Source organism: Phoca vitulina, unplaced genomic scaffold, assembly GCF_004348235.1.
Source record: "Phoca vitulina isolate PV1807 unplaced genomic scaffold, GSC_HSeal_1.0 scaffold47, whole genome shotgun sequence".
NCBI lineage: Eukaryota > Metazoa > Chordata > Mammalia > Carnivora > Phocidae > Phoca > Phoca vitulina.
This window is the reverse complement of record NW_022589750.1, coordinates 12,158,393-12,176,310: the sequence shown is the minus strand read 5'-3', so window position 1 is coordinate 12,176,310 and position 17,918 is coordinate 12,158,393.

Genomic DNA, 17,918 nt, shown 5'->3' with positions numbered 1-17,918 from the left:
CCATGTCCTTATAGGAAGAGGGCAATCTGGATGAGGATATCCAGGGAAGGAGGCCACCTGAAGACGAAGGCAGAGATTGGAGGGGCGCGTTTGCAGCAGAGGAATGGCAAGAAACACTGGCCGCCACCAGAAGCTGGGGGAGGGGCCAGGAAAGACCCTTCCACAGAGCTTTTGGAGGGCAAGGGGCCTGGCTGACATCTTGATTTCAGAGGCTGGCCTCCAGAACTGAGCGAATAAAATTCTGTTGCTTTAGGCCCCCGTTCGGGGTACTTGGTTACAGCAGCCCCAACAAGGCACTGCGGCCTTGAGGGAAACCTTGTCCCAAAACACCTCTGTCCCTGCCTTGTGGGTGGGCCCCTCTCCGAAGGGGCGCAGGCTCTCCCGCTTGTCACCAGTAGGTGGCACCCCTGGCTTACGCTCCAGCACTTCTCCCTGGTCCTGGGTCTGGCTAAGAGGAGCCCTGGTGGCCTGACCTGGGCTTGCTGCCTCCTGGTGAGACGCTGGGACAGCAAGTGGCTGAATGCCACTGCACCCAACTCCTTTGCCTCCCTGACAAGGCCTCGGGCCGGGGCTGGGCTGCCCGCCCTCTGCAGGGCACCGTCCCCAGGGCCAGATGAGAGGGCTGAGCTCTTTTCTCTTCCAAGGGTGTTGTGTGGGCTTCAAAGAGTTCCCGCTGTTCCATGTAACGATGTAACGGAGGTGGCAGGGCAGGATGCAGGACTCTTAGCCAGGGCACAGGAAGGCAACGAGTCCCCCCATGCTCCCCGTCAGTGTCCCTGCTTCGAAATCCCCGGTGTACGTCGGAATGTGTGACCTTCGGGAAATGTCCACAGGAACGTCGGGGTGTCCTGAATAATCAGGATGGCCAGGCTGGAGCTGTTTGGAGGCTCAGGCTCAGGCCGCCTGGAGCCAATCCCCTGTTTCTGAGGCCTGCGTCAGGGGCACACCCCATTCCCCTACTCCCCCCATCCCCAACTCCACCTGATCCACAAGCACTGAGAATGAGGAAGGCGGTCTGCCCCCAGGGAGGTCAGGAGGGCAGATGCCAGGCAGGCAAAAGCAGCCCACCTTCCTCCTATGGAAACACTGGGCAGGTCTTCCTCTTCCTTCTGGGCAGGCCCCGGAGACATGGGAATGCTGGCTCCTGAAGGCCTCATCCCGTTCTTTATGCGGGTGGTGGGTGGCCTGAGGAGGCGAGAAAGGCAAACGTTTTGCAGTAGAAAGAGCGCAGAATCTGGAGTCAGATCTGAAACCCGGTCCCAGCTGTACTGTTCACCGGCCACAGTGATCACACTTCTCGCCTGAGCTTCTGTTTCTTGGCTGTAAAATGGGCCCAAATTCGTGCACCTGTCTTTCACTGAGGTTGTGTAAACACTTCAAGACATCACACGGAAAGGCTCTGACCGCAGGGCGAAACTTGTAGCACAGAAATTTCTCCAGGTGTTTTGGAGGTTTTCGGGTGGTGGCGCCAATGGGTGCTTGTGGTGAAATACACACAGAATAAAATTTACTCTTGTAATGAAAAGAACTCTTTTCATCTTGTAAAACTGAAACTCTGTCCCCATTCAACACTAATTCCCCATTCCCTTTCCTCCAGCCCCTGGCGACCACCATCCTACTTTCCGTCTCTGTGAAGCTGACGACTCTAGGAACCTCGAATAAACAGAATCCTACAGTGTTTGTCTTTTGAGGACAGGCTTATTTCGCTTGGCATAGTGTCCTCAAGGCTTGTCTGTGTTGCAGCCTGTGACAGGACTTCCTTGCTTTGCAAGGCTGAATAATATTTTTTTTTTTTTAAAGATTTTATTTATTTATTTGACAGAGAGAGACACAGCGAGAGCAGGAACACAAGCAGGGGGAGTGGGAGAGGGAGAAGCAGGCTTCCTGCCGAGCAGGGAGCCCGATGTGGGACTCGATCCCAAGACCCTGGGATCATGACCTGAGCCGAAGGCAGACGCTTAACGACTGAGCCACCCAGGCGCCCAAGGCTGAATAATATTTTACTCCGTGCACGTCTCACATTCAGTTTATCCATTCACCTGCCGATGGACGATTGGCCTGCTTCCACCTCTTGGCTATTGGGAATGACACCGTGATGCCCAGGGGAGTGCGAATACCTCTTCGAGAACCTGCTCTCAATTCTTTAGATATAGACCCAGAAGTGGGATTGCTGGATCATGCGGTGATTCTATTTTTAATTTTTGAGGAACTTTCCATAGCAGCTGCTCCATTTTCCGTTCCCACCAGCCGCGCACAAGGCTTCCAATGTCTCCACGTCCTCGCCAGCATTCGTTACTTTCAGGCTTTGTGGCCGTGGCCATGCCTGTGGGGATGAAATGGTACCTCCAGGTGTCTGGAGCACGCTGGACTTGATACAGGGATGGGTACTTCCGATACCACTGAGAAGGCTGGGCCTCTGGGGGCGTCTCCCAGGTCCCTGCAGAACCTGCCTACGAGTGGGGATGGGGGGGACGCTGCCCCCTCCATGAAGGCCAGGCAGACAGTCGGGGGCCTCACTCAAGCACATCTCCCCTGGGTGCAGGGAGCTGGGATCAGGGCCCTGTCCCACAGCTCAGCAGCCCAAGATCAGAGGCTGGGATGCTGCTGCAGAATATCCCACGACCCAGTGACCCTGGGGGCCAGCACAGCACCGCCAAAGCAGCAAGCAGATGGCCCCCCCTCCCTCTGCCTCCTTCACCTCACACAGCATGGTTATTTGATGGGCCCTCGCTCACAGCCAGAACCTAGCTGCAAGGGAGCCGGGCAAATGCGGTCTTCTTGCTTTCCAGCCTCCGCAGGCCAGGAAGGCACCTGAAGAGCAGGAACGGACACCGAGGGCCACACGCCGTGCGGGTTCAGCAGGGGCTCGGGGCCCCGCGGCTGTCGTTAGTATCTCCTACAAATGTGAGGCCGGGAAGCGGCTCCCCTTCAGCCACACCTGCCTGCAGGATCCCTCCTGCTGAAGGCCTTTGCAGGGGCCATTCCCTCCTTCTCGAATGTTCCTCCCTATCCCCTCTACTTGCACACAGTAGGTTAACTTCTACTCTGCTAAAAAATGCCACTTTCTCATAGCATCCTTATTCTTAGTAGGTGACACTTGGAACAACCCGAATATCCATCAACAGGAGACCGTATCAACAAGTGACGGTGTCCTCGTGCCATGGGGTGTTCTACCGCAATGAAAACACACGGCTTACTCCCACAGGTCACGACGAGCATGCGTCTCACGGACAGCATGGTCGAGGGAAGAAGCCAGACATGGGAGAGCACATTCCACATGCTTCCATTCACACGGAGCGCAAAAAGAAGCAGAATTAATCTATGGCAAAACACCCGAGAAGAATGGTTCCTTTTGCCGGGGGGTGGAGAACCGGCTGGGAGGGGGCACAGGGAGACTTCGAGGGGCTGGAAATGTTCTCTCTTGGTCACGATGGTTGTTGCGTGGTGGTACACACAGGTAACAGTTCACCAAGCTGTCTGCTTAAAGGTGCATCTTCTGTGCAATAACAAAAATAAAAATAAAACCAGTTCTTTTCTCTGGGAAGCCTTTGCCCCGACTAGAACAAATGTCCCCGTTATGAGCTGTCGGAGTCCTGTGCAGCCGTCCCTTGGGACTCTGGCTACTGACAGGGAGGATAGCGTCCGGCTCCCCTGCTGGACCAGATGCGCCATGTGGGAGGTCTCTCTGTCTTGTCAGCGCCTGTTTCTTCAGGACCCTCTCTGAGCGTGGGTACCCATCATCCTAGCATAAGCCCACTCTCTGACATCAGGCATGTGGGCTTGTGCCTGCAACGTGAGCTCTACACCCAGAGCGGGGAAAGAATAATCAGATTTGCAGCTGATGAATCCTGCAGCCGTCCAGCTGAGCCGAGAAGCCAGGGAAGGCAGGTTTCCGAAACAGAACCACCCACGCCTGTCACTCTTCTGAAAATGTCCCACGTTCAAATATCTTTTCCAAAAAAAAGAAAAAGAGAGAGAGAGACAAAGAATCTTTTCACCTTGAAACCTCCGTACTTACAATCCTTAAGATCATGCACACGTAGTATTTATGTAACTGTATTCGTGTGACAGGTAAATACCTCAAAGGGGCAGAGACTGCGCTCGTGTTGAGGAGGAGGAGGAAGAAGTGAAAACTTGCCAGGCTTGGTCTGGTTGCAGCTCAGCAGTCCGAGACGAGCCGAGGGAAGGACGATGAGAGCTCAGGAGTCGCACCGCCTGGACCTCAGCTCCTCCATGCCAACAGGGTTTTCGTTGCCATCTAGATGGCAAAGCCAGGCCAGTGGAGAGGCAGGCTCAGGAGAGAGATGAGCTTTCAAATGATTAGAGAAGTGAGCTTGAGAGGTGGTGAGCCCTCTGTCCCCAAAAGTATGCAAGTAGAGACTAAAAGTCTCTCATCAGTGAGGGAGACTATGAGACAGGCAGAGGGTGAGGGGCTAGAAGGAAGGCCTCTCTGAGGATCTCGGAGGCTCGGGAATCTTGTAACTACATCCTCTTAAAACATTTCATTCTCGGGCGCCTGGGTGGCTCAGTTGGTTAAGCAACTGCCTTCGGCTCAGGTCATGATCCTAGAGTCCCTGGATCGAGTCCCACATCGGGCTCCCTGCTCGGCAGGGAGTCTACTTCTCCCTCTGACCCTCCCCCCTCTCATGTGCTCTCTCTCATTCTCTCTCTCTCAAATAAATAAATAAAATCTTTATTAAAAAAAAAAAAACATTTCATTCTCATTGAGGGAATGCCAATCGTCAGGCTGCCTGCAATTATATAAGGAGTCTTGGAAGGCAGGAGCCAGGAGGGACCTTCCATAGTATTGTTTCCTATTCCCAGATGACAACACACAGGGAACCCGAGCTTCTGCCAGGTGTTACGCTGCTCCTGGGGGCTCGGCTCACAGGGGAGGCCGGACGGGTCACACCCTCTCAACGGGAGGTATCACAGTTGTGCTGAAGAATGTGGATTGTGGAGCCCCACCTCCTGACCTGGGGGGTGAGAGTCTCACAGTCAGACCTGAAACAAGGATTTAAGGGCAAGGACTTGACTTGGGAGGTGCAGTCAAGACAGTCGAAGCCGGGGCAGGGCAGGGAAGGAGCCGGTAAGGTGTGTGTTATCAAGGCTGCCACCCCCCACCCGGTCCCTGGGGCTCAGTCCTGCTGTGGAGCCCTGGGAGACAGCGTGGAGGATGTCCCCCAAGCGCAGGGCAGAGTCGGGGAAGCTCTCCTCCGATCCCACACTCCTGTTGGCTGAGACCTGTTTCCTGAGCAGAAACTCCGTAGCCCCCTCCCCCCCAGCTGTTTTAACCCACCTGCTCTGGCGTCTGGAAAAAGCCCTGGGGAGCAGTCCCAGGTGTCCCCAGCCTGTGGCGTGAAGAGATGGGTGCTGTGGGGGAGGGGCGGGGGGCAGGGCGCCAACGGTGTCCACCGCGGCCACCTAGTAGCTGTGTGACCTCAGGCCGTTACTCTGCCTCTCTGGGTGTCCACATCCGCACCTGTTAGGAAGCCTCCCTGAGCTCAGTGAAGGTCGGGGGCTGAGAACTGCCCGACACAAGGTCAAGCACGCAGGAATCTGAGGGGTCCATGAAGGAGCCCTGTTACATCCCATTTCAGAGAGGAGGTAACCCAGGTGAGAGCGGCCAGGCCTCGGGTGCACCCCACACAGCGAGAGGGGACAGAGGTGGGCCTGTCCGACCTGGAGTCCGTGCTCACAGGACTCCCGTCCAGGGCTCTCCTGGGGGTGGATCAAGGCAGCGGCTGGCCTCCAAGAGCACCTCCCCCCGGCTCTCCACTGCCCCCCCCCACATCCAACAGGGTCCCTCATCACTGACTGCAGCACCGACCTACATCCTTGACCCTCCTGGGGCCTTCCAGAAGCCCTTGAAGCAGCCCCCTGTGGCACCAGTGCTGGGCTGGGCTCACCTCGACGGCCCATGGAGCGCTGCTAGCTGTGGGCAGCTCTGCTCCCAGGCAGGAAGAGACCTCCAGGGGGGGCACCCCTGAGAGCCTGATGAGCAGCCCCCCACCCAGCCCACCCCCACGTCCCAGAGGCCAGGCTACAGACCCCTCGTGCCCCTGTCCCCACCCATGTCAGTTGGGCTGCCGTGAGTCTCCTCTCCGCTGGACATTGCTCAGAACACTTGGAAGCGAACCCCCAAGAATAGCTTGTCACTGGGCACGGAGAAGGCCCAGGACTCCTGCAGAACAGAGTATTCCCTCACGCGTCTGTTCATTCCTTCCTTCGCCCAAGCATCGTGCTCAGCCCTTACTTTGTGCAGGGCCCACGGCTCGGCATCATGCCTCCCCCGTGCTCCCTGCCAGCACACAGCCTGGGGCACGTGGGCAGGACAGACAGCGGGGCCTGAAAGCCCCCTGAGCCACCGGCCCCGGGGGGGTGAATGAGCAACGTGGCTGGGGTGGGAGAGGAGATGAGAAAATCTGCAGAAAATGCTTCTCCGGCACGCCATCCAGGCCATCCTCAAGCACTGGAGAACTGTGAGCTACCGGAATTATTACCCTTAGTAATGTGCAAGAAGGCCAAAGCCATCTGCCACGGATGCAGCCGCGTGCGGGGATGTGGCGGCGGGCGAGGTGGGAGAGCGGAGCGCGGCGGGAGCGGGACCCAGAGCGGGGAAGTCTCGATGGAGGCGGCTGTGAACCTTCCCCGAGGCCGGGAAGGGAGGGCCGTCCGCCTCCAGATCGTCCCGTTGGTGCCCGCACAGTCCTCACCGTCCACCCTGTGGAGCGTTTCCTACGCGCCAGGCACCGCTTCGGTAACTCAGGGTCCCCCCCACCTTCCATGATGCCTTCTTGCATTTTATAGAAAGGAAGCGGAGGCCAGGCAGCAAGCAGTACAAGCCCAGTGACGCTGGCGTGCGTGAGGGCTCGCAGCCCCGGGGGCGCATGCACCAGCCGCAACCCCCCCGCACCCCGAGCTCCCACCTTGTTGTGACAGAACCCACAGCTCCCAGGGGCCTCTGCCTGGGCCCCTTCTTGAGCTGCAGGCCGTGTCAGCCGATGAGTCACCTACTTCGCTCCAAGGAGAAGCCACTCCCGGCCTGGTGAACGCCGGGGTCAAACCACAGACCTCTTCAGCACATCTTTGCCTGGACCCCTCTCGGCGGGACCTCAACCCACTCCTCAGGAGGCCCCGAGTTTACACACGCAGCCCCCTTGATGACAGTGTAGATTGCCTGTTTCCTGGCAACATCACAGAGGAAAATGACCAGAGGCTCAGCCTGGGAGATGGTGACACGCAGGAGCACCAGGAGCGGGCAGCCTCCCATCCGGAGGCCCGAGGCCCAGGCCTTGTCTACAGGAGACATTCAGCAAATGCCTGTCGACGTACTGAATATGCAAGGGAGAAATATAAGCTGTGGCAGCAACCAAGTCTTTGGTGGCACTCAGGTCTGGGTTAGAGTCCCAGCTCTGAGCCTTGAACAGGTCACTTTCCTTCCTTGAGCCTCAGGCTCCCCATCTGACCTCTCAGGGGTGTTGTGAACGTAAATAAGGTACACAGTGCAGCTGCCCCCCACCCCCAGTCCCCACGCAGCTTCCCTGCAGCCACTGACTTTTGCACCCTTCCCCACAGGACACCCTGGGGCTCCAGGAGCCATTTCCCCCTACAGGCAGAGGCGGGCGTGCCTGGGAACTACCTCTCGTCCACCCCTGCCTCAGTGACCCTCAACTCATGACTGACCAGTGCAGAAGTCTGAAAGCCCAGCTCCCATCTTGAGGGGACTTTCTCTCAGGCTGCGGCTTCTGAATAAACCACTTGCACACAAATACTTGTCTCTGGGCCTCACTTCCAGAATCAGCCTAAGATTCATGCAGAAATCTACCCCCCCCACCCCCACCCCACCCCACAGAGCGTGGGACAACCTGACCTTACCATGTAATAGAACCTTTCCTTATCTTGGCGAGCACCTGCAGTTAATAGGCTGGCTCTCATGTTCTTAAGGAAAGGCCTGTGCCCCCTTCCCAAGGGTACACTGCACGTCTATGATGAAGGAGGAGAACCAGAAACACTAGCAAAGCCCCTGTTTTTAAAGCATTTTGTTTCAGAAATCAAGCTGCCTTGCTTTTACCAATTGCAAACATCAGAGAGGTCCTTATCCCTCAGTATCCCAAATAAGGTAAAAGAAAACTGGGATTGGATGTTGAGCAAGAGCCTGCTCAAAGTGACCAGGTGAACAGCCAAAAGACTTCATTTCCCATTTCCAAGCAAATAAAGGTGGCTGACGAGATATAAGCAGAAGTTGCTGGGCAGGTCTTCCAGGAAAGCTCCCAAAAAGCCAGTGTGTGCCCTTTTTGTTTTCTTCCCTCTTCCTGCCTGGAATATATACGAGATGGCTGGCACTCCAGTGGCGATTTTGTGACCTTGAGGATGGAGTCAAACTCTAAATATAACAGAGTAGGAAGACAGAAGGATTGTGGGTTCCTAGACACTCTAGAACTACCCTACCTTTCAGGGAGTCCCTGACTTCTGTGACCTGTGAAAATAAACCTCTATCTCATCTAAGCCACTATTTTCCAGGTCTCTGCTACTTGCAGCTGGGTACAATTTCTAACTAATACAGATGTAACCCAGGTCTACAAGTTTTTGGTCCTAAGTTAAACAACAGGATTCTCTCTTCCCAGCCTCTCCCTCAACAGGACCATCTGGCCCTGCTCAGAGACTTGACTGCAAGGAGCAGGTGACCCTCTCACAGCACCGAGAAAACCACACTAGCTCTGGGGCCCAGATCTTCTTAGGACAATTGGAGAGTTCCACCTTCTGGCATAGGACCAGAGTGGGGACAAGTAACACCTGGGTACTTCCTTGTCTTGCAGAGAATAAGGACTCTTGGATCAGAGGGAAAGCACATATGACAATTCCATAACTTGATAGATATTGCCAAATTGCCCACCAAAAACATTGCACCAATTTATACTCTCGCCCACAGGTCTCTTACCCCCCCTCCATTGTGATACTGGCTATTCATTCTTTTTTTTTTTTTTCATTTTTTATTGTTATGTTAATCACCATACATTACATCACTAGTTTTTGATGTAGTGTTCCATGATTCATTGTTTGTGCATAACACCCAGTGCTCCATGCAGAACGTGCCGTCTGTAATACCCATCACCAGGCTAACCCATCCTCCCACCCCCCTCCCCTCTAGAACCCTCAGTTTGTTTCTCAGAGTCCATCGTCTCTCATGGTTCGTCTTCCCCTCCGACTTCCCCCCCCTTCATTCTTCCCCTCCTGCTATCTTCTGGCTATTCATTCTTAAACGGGCAGAGTGGCACCTTGTCATTTTGCTTCCTGCCTCTTTGATGGAGGATTACGTGTTTGAAGTTCTTGTTGGATGGCGGTTGGCGCTTCTGCACGTGGCCTTTCGGTCTTTTTCCAAATTGCTATTTGTTTGCTTTCTTCTTGCTGAATTGTAAGGTCTTTTTACATAATGGATTTTAACCCTTCATCATGGCCGATAGGTTGCAAATATTTTCTCAGCTGATCATTTTACTTTTGGCCCTGTCGGGGGGGATTTGTGTGTTTGTTTTGTTTGGTGTTGGTATTTGGAAGGTTTTCATGTTCACGTAATCAGATCTGTCATTCTTTTCCTTTGTCATTTCTGGTTTCTGTGTTAGGAATTCCCCTTCTTAAGCTCCATTCCTTGGCCTCCCTCTTCAGACTGACTTGCCATTCTCTCTAGATTTGACTCTCCTTCTGTCCTGGTCTCTCTGGTCCTTCATGTAAACCCAGGTGGCCACCCTCCTACCCCTGACCCCGTAAGAGCAAACTCCAAGTACCCCTTTGCCTTGCTCATGACCTCATCCAGGACCCCCACCTCCACTGTCCCCATCCACTTCCCTGACCTGCCTTGAGGGTCCCCCTCTCACTTTCCTCCTTTCTGAAACCTCAGGAATGTGGCCCGGTTATACCTCTCTGATCTGACAGCAACACCTTTCTTAAGTACAATCAACACAGCTGCTTAGCACCATCCTTTACCAAGTGGGGCACACTCCCAGCTCAGCCCCCCCAGGTCAGCATACAAGGTCATCATTTCTACCAGGAGGGAATCAACCTGTCATCCTGATGATTCTGGAATCATCCAGATGATTCTGGAATGATCTAGAATCATCTGTGGCTTCCCCCAGCTCTGCTCCTGCTGGTGCTTCCTTCTTGCCTTCTCAGACCAAACTCTCTCATGTCTATCCCTGGGGCCTGAACCACTTGCAGCGCCTCACTGGCCCATCCACTGCCCACCATTGAGCCTCACGCAGCATATCACCTACAGACCACTTGTCACATGCTATCACAGCCCTCCCAGATCAGGAGTCCAGAGAAGGACACCACACAAGCTCCCACGGCAGACTGTGGTTCTGTTATAAACAGACAGGCCATTAGGAGACCTCTGTCTTTGCCTCTTGGCCAGCAGCAGGAAGAGCAGGGGACATGAACTGCTTTGAAAGATGGAGCTTTCATAGATGGAGCTGCTGTAGGGAAAAAAGGGTCACTGTCAAGAAACCCCATGCAGCGCAGTGGGCTTCAAGGGGGCCACACTCTGCCCTGGGCCCACATCCTGGGTCTCCAGCCCTTGCAGCCTCCTTGTTATTCCTGGCTCCCGGGCCTGGGACTCGCAGGATGTCCGTGCCAGGGAAGCCTGCGTGGCCGGGAACAGGTGTTTCCCTCTGTGCCCTCCATGGGCTCAGGAAGACCCCACCCTGCAGGTGGCAGGAAGGGGGCCCCTGCGGCTGGGGCAGGTCTGGTTCTAACTTTCTATTCCTGTTTTCACTGGCAAAGGGCTCCAGCTAATGGGACGAGGGAACTCCGCTCTCAGGTGACCCGGCCGACGGCTAGTTCCTAGCTGCTTTGCAGTCTGCTCAGGTCAACACACATTGACTGAGTGCCTACCGTATCTTCCTGTCCACCTGGGAGATTTCGCGGGGTGCCTCCTACGTGTGAGGCACTCTCCTGCGTGTTGGGGATGCAACCTGGAGCGAAGGTGCCAGTTCGGGTCCTCTGAGAAGCCCACAGCAAGAGGGAGTTAGAAATGCAAGAAGCGTGTTGGGGGAATGCCTGTAATGAGCGGAGAGGGAGAATGTGCAAGAAGGGAGAGGCTCTAGCCTGCGAAGGAGGCAGGCGGGGGGATCAGCAGGGAGCCGTGGCCAGCCTGCCGGGCACTCCACATCAAGGCCTGCCCTGCAGGAGGTTCCTAAAGGTGCCCAGGCCGGAGGCTGTCAGCTGACCGAACTTCTTGTGGCCGCTTCTCTCGAGGGGGTGGAGGGGCACGCCCGTGGACGGTGGCCACAGCAAGGTGGGATGCAGCTGATACCCTGTCGGGGGATGCAGGGGACAGTGATGCACCAAGCAGCAATCGCATGCCCTTTCCCGGACAGAGACCCAGTGACAGAGTCTTAAAGGAAGGAAATGTGCCTCTTCTTCTCTGCTTTCTTCCCCCTGTGGCCAAGGACGTGGACGTGGTGGTAAGCCATCCTGAGCCACGGGCAAGAGGAACACCCCAGGGATGGCCAAAAAGGGGGCCCGGGTTCCTGAATGACGGCACGGAGCAGAGTCACCAGCCCGAACAGCCTGCCTCCGGGATGTATGTGGGAGACATGGGTTCCCATCTGTTCAAGTCACTGCTGTTACATGCAGTTCTAAGTATATCCTCAGTGCCAGGTTCCATTCTTTCTGTCCACAATAGACTCTGTCCGACAAATAGTGCCTGGAAAAAGATGTAATCAGCCCTCAAGCCCCAGCCCTCAGCACAGAGCTTAGCTGGGGTGGGGTGGAGAAACGAGGCCGAGGGAGGAACTCCTTTGGGGCACACAACGACTTTTCCACTGGTAAAATATACATAGCACAAAATGTACCATTTTAACCATTTTAAGTGCATAGCTCAAGCGGCATTCAGTACATTAGCATTCCTGAGCAAGCATCTCCACCATCCATCCCCAGAACTTTTTCATCTTCCAAAACGGAAACTTTGTATCTATTCAACACTAACTGCCCCTCCCCCTGCCCCCAGCTCCGGCCCAACTTTCTGTCTCTAGGAGTTTGATGACTCTGGGTACCTCATGTCAATGGAACCGTACAGTATTTCTTCTTCTGCGTCTGGCTTATTTCACTTGGCAGAATGTCCTCAAGTTTCACCCATGTTGTAACATGCATCACAATTTCCTTCCTCTTTTTAAAAAAAACTTTTTAAAGATTTTATTTTTAAGTAACCTTCATACCCTACATGGGACTCGAAACTGCAACCCCAAGGTCAAGAGTCACACAGGCTCCGCAGACCGAGCCAGCCAGGCATCCCAGAATTTCCTTCTTTTTTAAGGCTGAATATATTCCATTGCATGGAAAGACCACATTTTGTCTATCCATTCATCTGTCCAGGACACTCGGTGGTTTCTATCTTTGGCTAGGGTGAATAATGCTGCTATGAACTTGGGTATACAGATACCCATTCAAGTCCCCGCTTTTAATTCTTTTTCGGTATATATATACCTGGAAATGGAATCGCTGGAGAGCAGGTTAATTGTACACACGACTTCTTCACAATTTTTTGACATGACATCCCAGCATGATAGCTCTAAGAGTAAAGTGACAACACAGGGCGCCTGGGTGGCTCGGGCGGTTGAACATCAGACCCTTGATCTCGGCTCAGGTCGTGATTTCACGGTTGTGAGTTCCAGCCCTGCCTTAGGCTCTGCACTGGGTGTGGAGCCTACTTAATAACAACAATAATAATAATACATAATAATGCATACTAATAAATTGAAAAGACAACAGTACTGGGGAAGTGCTGGGAGCAAGACCGTTAGACCTGTAGAAAAGATAGTCAAGGGCAGCTCCTTTATAACGCGCTCACCCTCGTCTACCAACAGGGGCAGACCCTCCCCCGCTAGCCCCGCCCCCCCCCCCCCCCCCGCCTCCTCCCACCTCCCCAACCCCCACAGGTTACAGGACAGTGCTGGGTCCTCTTTGCCCAATTTGTCAAGCAGCATGACCACTCAGTGCACCTGGCTGATGTCATCTGGGGCCCAGCAGTGAAACCACACCTGCTGTTACTGAGCCCGGCTCTGCTCTGCCCTCCACGGGGCATTTACGGGGCTGTCACAGGTGAATGACCACAGATGACTTGCTTCACCCCCTGACTTTGGAACATAAACCCACAGTGGGAGTCCGTGGGGGGGTGTGGGGGGGTGTTTTCCAGAAGAGTTTTGCCCTTCCTCCTATTTTCAAGCTTTATCACTCAAAAAAAAAAAAAAAAAAAAAAACCCAAGCAGAAGCTACATGTCCCGTCCACCCAGCCTGCACCCCCCGGGAAGGGAATGCTGCCTTCCTCCTTGCTGTGCTCGCACTGATTTCCCCCAGCTCCTGCTTGTTTAGCCTTTGCAGATCTTCTGTATCCTCCAAGGGCACCTCCTCCTGAACGTGCCTGGAAGCTTCCCAACTTGGGGGGCTCCTGCACCAGCCGCTGCAGCGCCTTCTGTTCTCACACACCGACCAGCCGTGTGGATGGACAGACGGAAGTGTCCAAAATGCAAATTCCTGGGCCCCACCCCAGACCTGCTGACGCAGAAATGCTGGGATGGAGCCAGCAATCTGTTGCCCTGGCCTTGATAGTTCTAGCCCTGACCTCGCCGGGCTGAGCAGGGAAGGCTGGACGGGGTTGGCGCTCAAGGATCGGCAGCACTGTGCTCTGACGGGCCCCACATTCTAACTCTCTCTTCTTGTTGAAATTGCGGTATAACTTAGAGCAAAGAGCGCCAGTGTAGCTGGACCACTCATCAGCCACACCCTCAATGGAGATCCAGACCATCTCCAGTGGAGCCAGGAAGGCTCCCTTGTGCCAACTCCCAGTCAGCAACCCCCCTCCTCCAGGGAACCCACCGCCCTGACCCCCACACCACTGATTAGTTTTGCCTGCTCTCGGGAACTTCACGTAAGGGGAACCATGCGCTTTGCGCTTGTTCTGGGTCTGGATGCTCTCGCCCCACTTTGGGAGATTTGTCTAAGTAGCCGCATGCAAGAGAGTTTGTTCTTTTTCTTCGCTGTACGTGTCTCCCGTGGCATGAACCCATCACACTTTATCAAGTCAGCTGTTGGAGAACATTCCTTCCCAGTTTTTAGAGAATGCAATAGCTCCTTGGGTGGACGCAAGCACTTGTTTCTCCTGAGTGCCGGACCCCTTCCCGAGCTTTCGGACTCCTGCTAAGCCAAGGGCGAGGCGTTTTCCTCTGTCCATCTCTGGGGACTGCTGTGCAGCCCTTACTTGGAGCCCAAGTCCCAGCAGGGCTGGGCCCTGCCCAGCTGAGGGAGCTGTTCTTCCAGCTCAGCTGGGACTTGGTTAGTCCTGTCTGCTGGGGCCAAGCCAGGCCAGAGCTCCGGGTGCTGTGACCCAGGCCTCAGGCATGTGGTTTTACCGGGCTGGGTACTGAGGCTGATGGCATTCTGTTGCCATCTCCTGGGGGCTGGGGGTCTTGGCATGGGGACCCCTACTCTGCACACAGACTGTAAGAAATGCCCTCTCCCACGACAGCGTGGGACCCTCCCCAGCGTGGTTTCCCAACATGGGAAAAGTTTCTAAAACATTGCACAGCTGGCTGATTTTCAAGCGGGGCTAGGCAGAGGTTTGTGTGAACAGTGGGTGGAGTTGTCTTCGTGCCAACAGGAGGGTCATCCTGGAGGTGAGGTGATGGGGGACAGACGTAGGGCCAAGATACAACCTCAAGTTCCAGGGACCAGGAGGTGAACAACTCCAACCAGGCCGTCAGAGCAGGTGTGGCCTCTTCAAGTCACCCCAACTTGGATGTCTGCTTCTGGCTCAAGCCGCCCCGGCTCCTGCACACGGACCAGAGAGATCCCCAGGAACCCAGGAACGACGGGCAGGTTGAGAAGACTAGTTGAGTGGCACCAGGGCCCCTCCCCTATTGAGTCACAGGAAGGGAATGGAAACAGGGCGTGGGCTGAAGCTGACAGGGCCCAGTCTCGCCCTCTTAGGGCCTCACCTGGCTGCGAGGTGAGTCCCACCTGCCAAACTCTGGGACGGCTCTCTCTTTGGGGGTAAAAGTCCCTGCTGCCTCTGCCCAAGGAGGGTGGAGAGGAGCTGGGAGAGCAGGAAGAAATCAGGTCAGACATCAAGCAGGCCTCTCCGGCGGCCCAAGCCTGGGATGCTGGGAGGCATCTCTCAAAGGAAGTTGCGAAATCTTTCTTGGGACTAATTTGGGTTTTGGTTTGGGGCCAACCAGCCTATCTTTATGGCTCTGAGAATGTTTTCAAGTAGTAGACATTCCTTCCAAGACATCGCTCAGTGAACACTAAACTCCTCAGCCCTCACCAACCCCCCCCTCAGGGGAGCCACACCGACAAGCTTTCAGATTTGAAAAGGAAGTGACTGGCAACAAAGAGGACAAAGGGCTGATTTCCTTCCTATACAAATAATGGTGGCATTTGTTGAGTGCTCAGTACACGAGGGAAAGGGTTCCAAGCACTTTGCGTGCAGTAGCTCCCGCGATCCTCATAATAACCCCTTTCACAGAGGATGAAACTGAGGCACACGAAGGGTAAGCGGCCCAGCCAGCAAGCAGCAGAACCAGAACTTGCCCCGGGCAGTGGGGTGGCACCCTAGCTGGCAGGGCGGAAGGCTTTCTCTGGGCTGATCCAGCTCCTCACAAGCATCAACTCACGTTAATCCTCACAACCACCCAAAATGGATAAGGAAAAATTCCGTGACAAAGAAAGGGTGCAGGATGCAAACAGACGATGCACAGAAGGAAAAAAACAAAAACATAGTATATTCACATTCGAAGAAATCAGTGATATCCATTGGGGATGTCTTCAATTGGTAACTGTTTTAATGATTTATAATAATTCCAAGCTTGCCAGAATGCTGTTGAGCAGGTGCCCCGCTGCTGGTGTGCGTGTCCATCGGTACAACCTTTCTGGAATGCTGGAAGGCTGCTTGGCAGGACCTACCAAATGCCTTTTAAAAGCCAGCAGTCCTTCCCCTCTGTTCTCCCTCCTGCGAATCTTCCTGAAGAGACTGATCAGAGGCACAGCAGAGATGAACGTATAAAGCTGTCCAGGGGCGTTTGGCCAGCTCAGTCACAAAAGCATGCAACTCTTGATTTCAGGGTCCTGAGTTCGAGCCCCACTTGGGTGTGTAGCGATTACGCAAATAAATTAAAACTTAAAGCTGTTCAGACCAGTATTATTTACACTGGTGAAAAGGCAGAAAAATATGCAAACTCCAACAAAGAAGAATAGCTAAAGAACTTATGGACAGATTTGCTAAGGAGCGATATTTTTAAAAAGTGACATTTTGGAGGGAATTTTTGTAACACAGGAAAATGCTCGTGATGTAATGATACACAAAAAGGGCAGGATACAGGGCGCCTGGGTGGCTCAGTTGGTTGAGTGACTGCCTTCGGCTCAGGTCATGATCCTGGAGTCCTGGGATCGAGTCCCACATCGGGATCCCAGCTCGGCGGGGAGCCTGCTTCTCCCTCTGACCCTCTCCCGTCTCATGCTGTTTCTCTCTCTCTCTAATAAACAAACAAATAAATAAATAAAAGGGCAGGATACAAAACTGTATTTTGAAAGAGGGTGACATGCTTGCTGGTGAGCTGGTTAAGGAGTCTTGAACAACAGTTGACCCTCGAACAAAACGGATTTAAACTGTGCAGGTCCACTTATATTCAGATTTTTAAAAAATAAATCCAGCACAGTTCTATAAATGTGTTTTCTGTTCCTTATGATCTTTTTTTTTTAAGATTTTTTTTTTTAAGATTTTATTTGTTTATTTGACAGAGAGAGAGAGCACAAGCAGGGGGAGCAGCAGGCAGAGGGAGAAGCAGGCTCCCCGCCGAGTAGGGAGCCCGATGCGGGGCTCGATCCCAGGACCTTGGGATCATGACCTGAGCTGAAGGCAGCCACTTAACCGACTGAGCCACCAGGCGCCCCTTTTTTTTAAGATTTTATTCATCCGTTTGAGACAGAGAGGGAGAGCTCAGAGGAAGAGTGAGAGGGAGAAGCAGAGAAGCAGACTCCCTGCCGAGCAGAGAGCCCAATGCAGGACTCGATCCCAGGACCCTGAGATCATGACCTGAGCCAAAGGCAGACGCTTAACCGACTGAACCACCCAGGCGCCCCCTTATGATCTTCTTAATAACATTTTCTTTTCTCTGCCTTACTTGATTGTGAGAGTATAGTATATAATACATATAACGTACACAATATGTGTTAATCAACCATTTATGCTATCCGTAAGGCTTCTGGTCAACAGTAGGCTATTAGTACTTAAGTTTTGGGGGATTCAAAAGTTATATATGGATTTTCAACTGCATAGGGGGTGGGCACCCCGAACCCTGGCGGGTTAGGGCCAACCGTAGTATGTAATTTCTTTTTTTTTTTTTTAAGATTTTATTTATTTATTTGAGAGAGAGAGAGGGAGAGAGCAAGCAAGGGGAGAGGCAGATGGAGAAAGAAAGGGAGAAGCAGACTTTTTGCTGAGCAGGGAGCCTGATGCGGGGCTCCATCCCGGGCCCCTGGGATCATGACCTGAGCCGAAGGCAGATGCTTAACCGCTGAGCCACCCAGACGCCCCTGTAATATGTAATTTCTGAATGATATTTCTGTATGAATATCCTGTTCCCCACCAAGTTTTTCCTCATAGTGGAGCGTTTGTCCAATGCTTGAATCAATTACTATTATGACGGTTATAAGTATGTATTACTTAACTTCATTTTTTTTAAAAGATTTTATTTATTCATTTGAGAAAGAGAGAGAGAGCATGAGAGAGAGAGAGATCACGAGCAGGGGGAACAGCAGAGGGAGAGGGAGAAGCAGGCTCCCCACTGGGCAGGGAGCCCGATGCGGGGCTCGATCCCAGGACCCTGGGATCACGACCTGAGCCAAAGGCAGAGGCTCAACCGACTGAG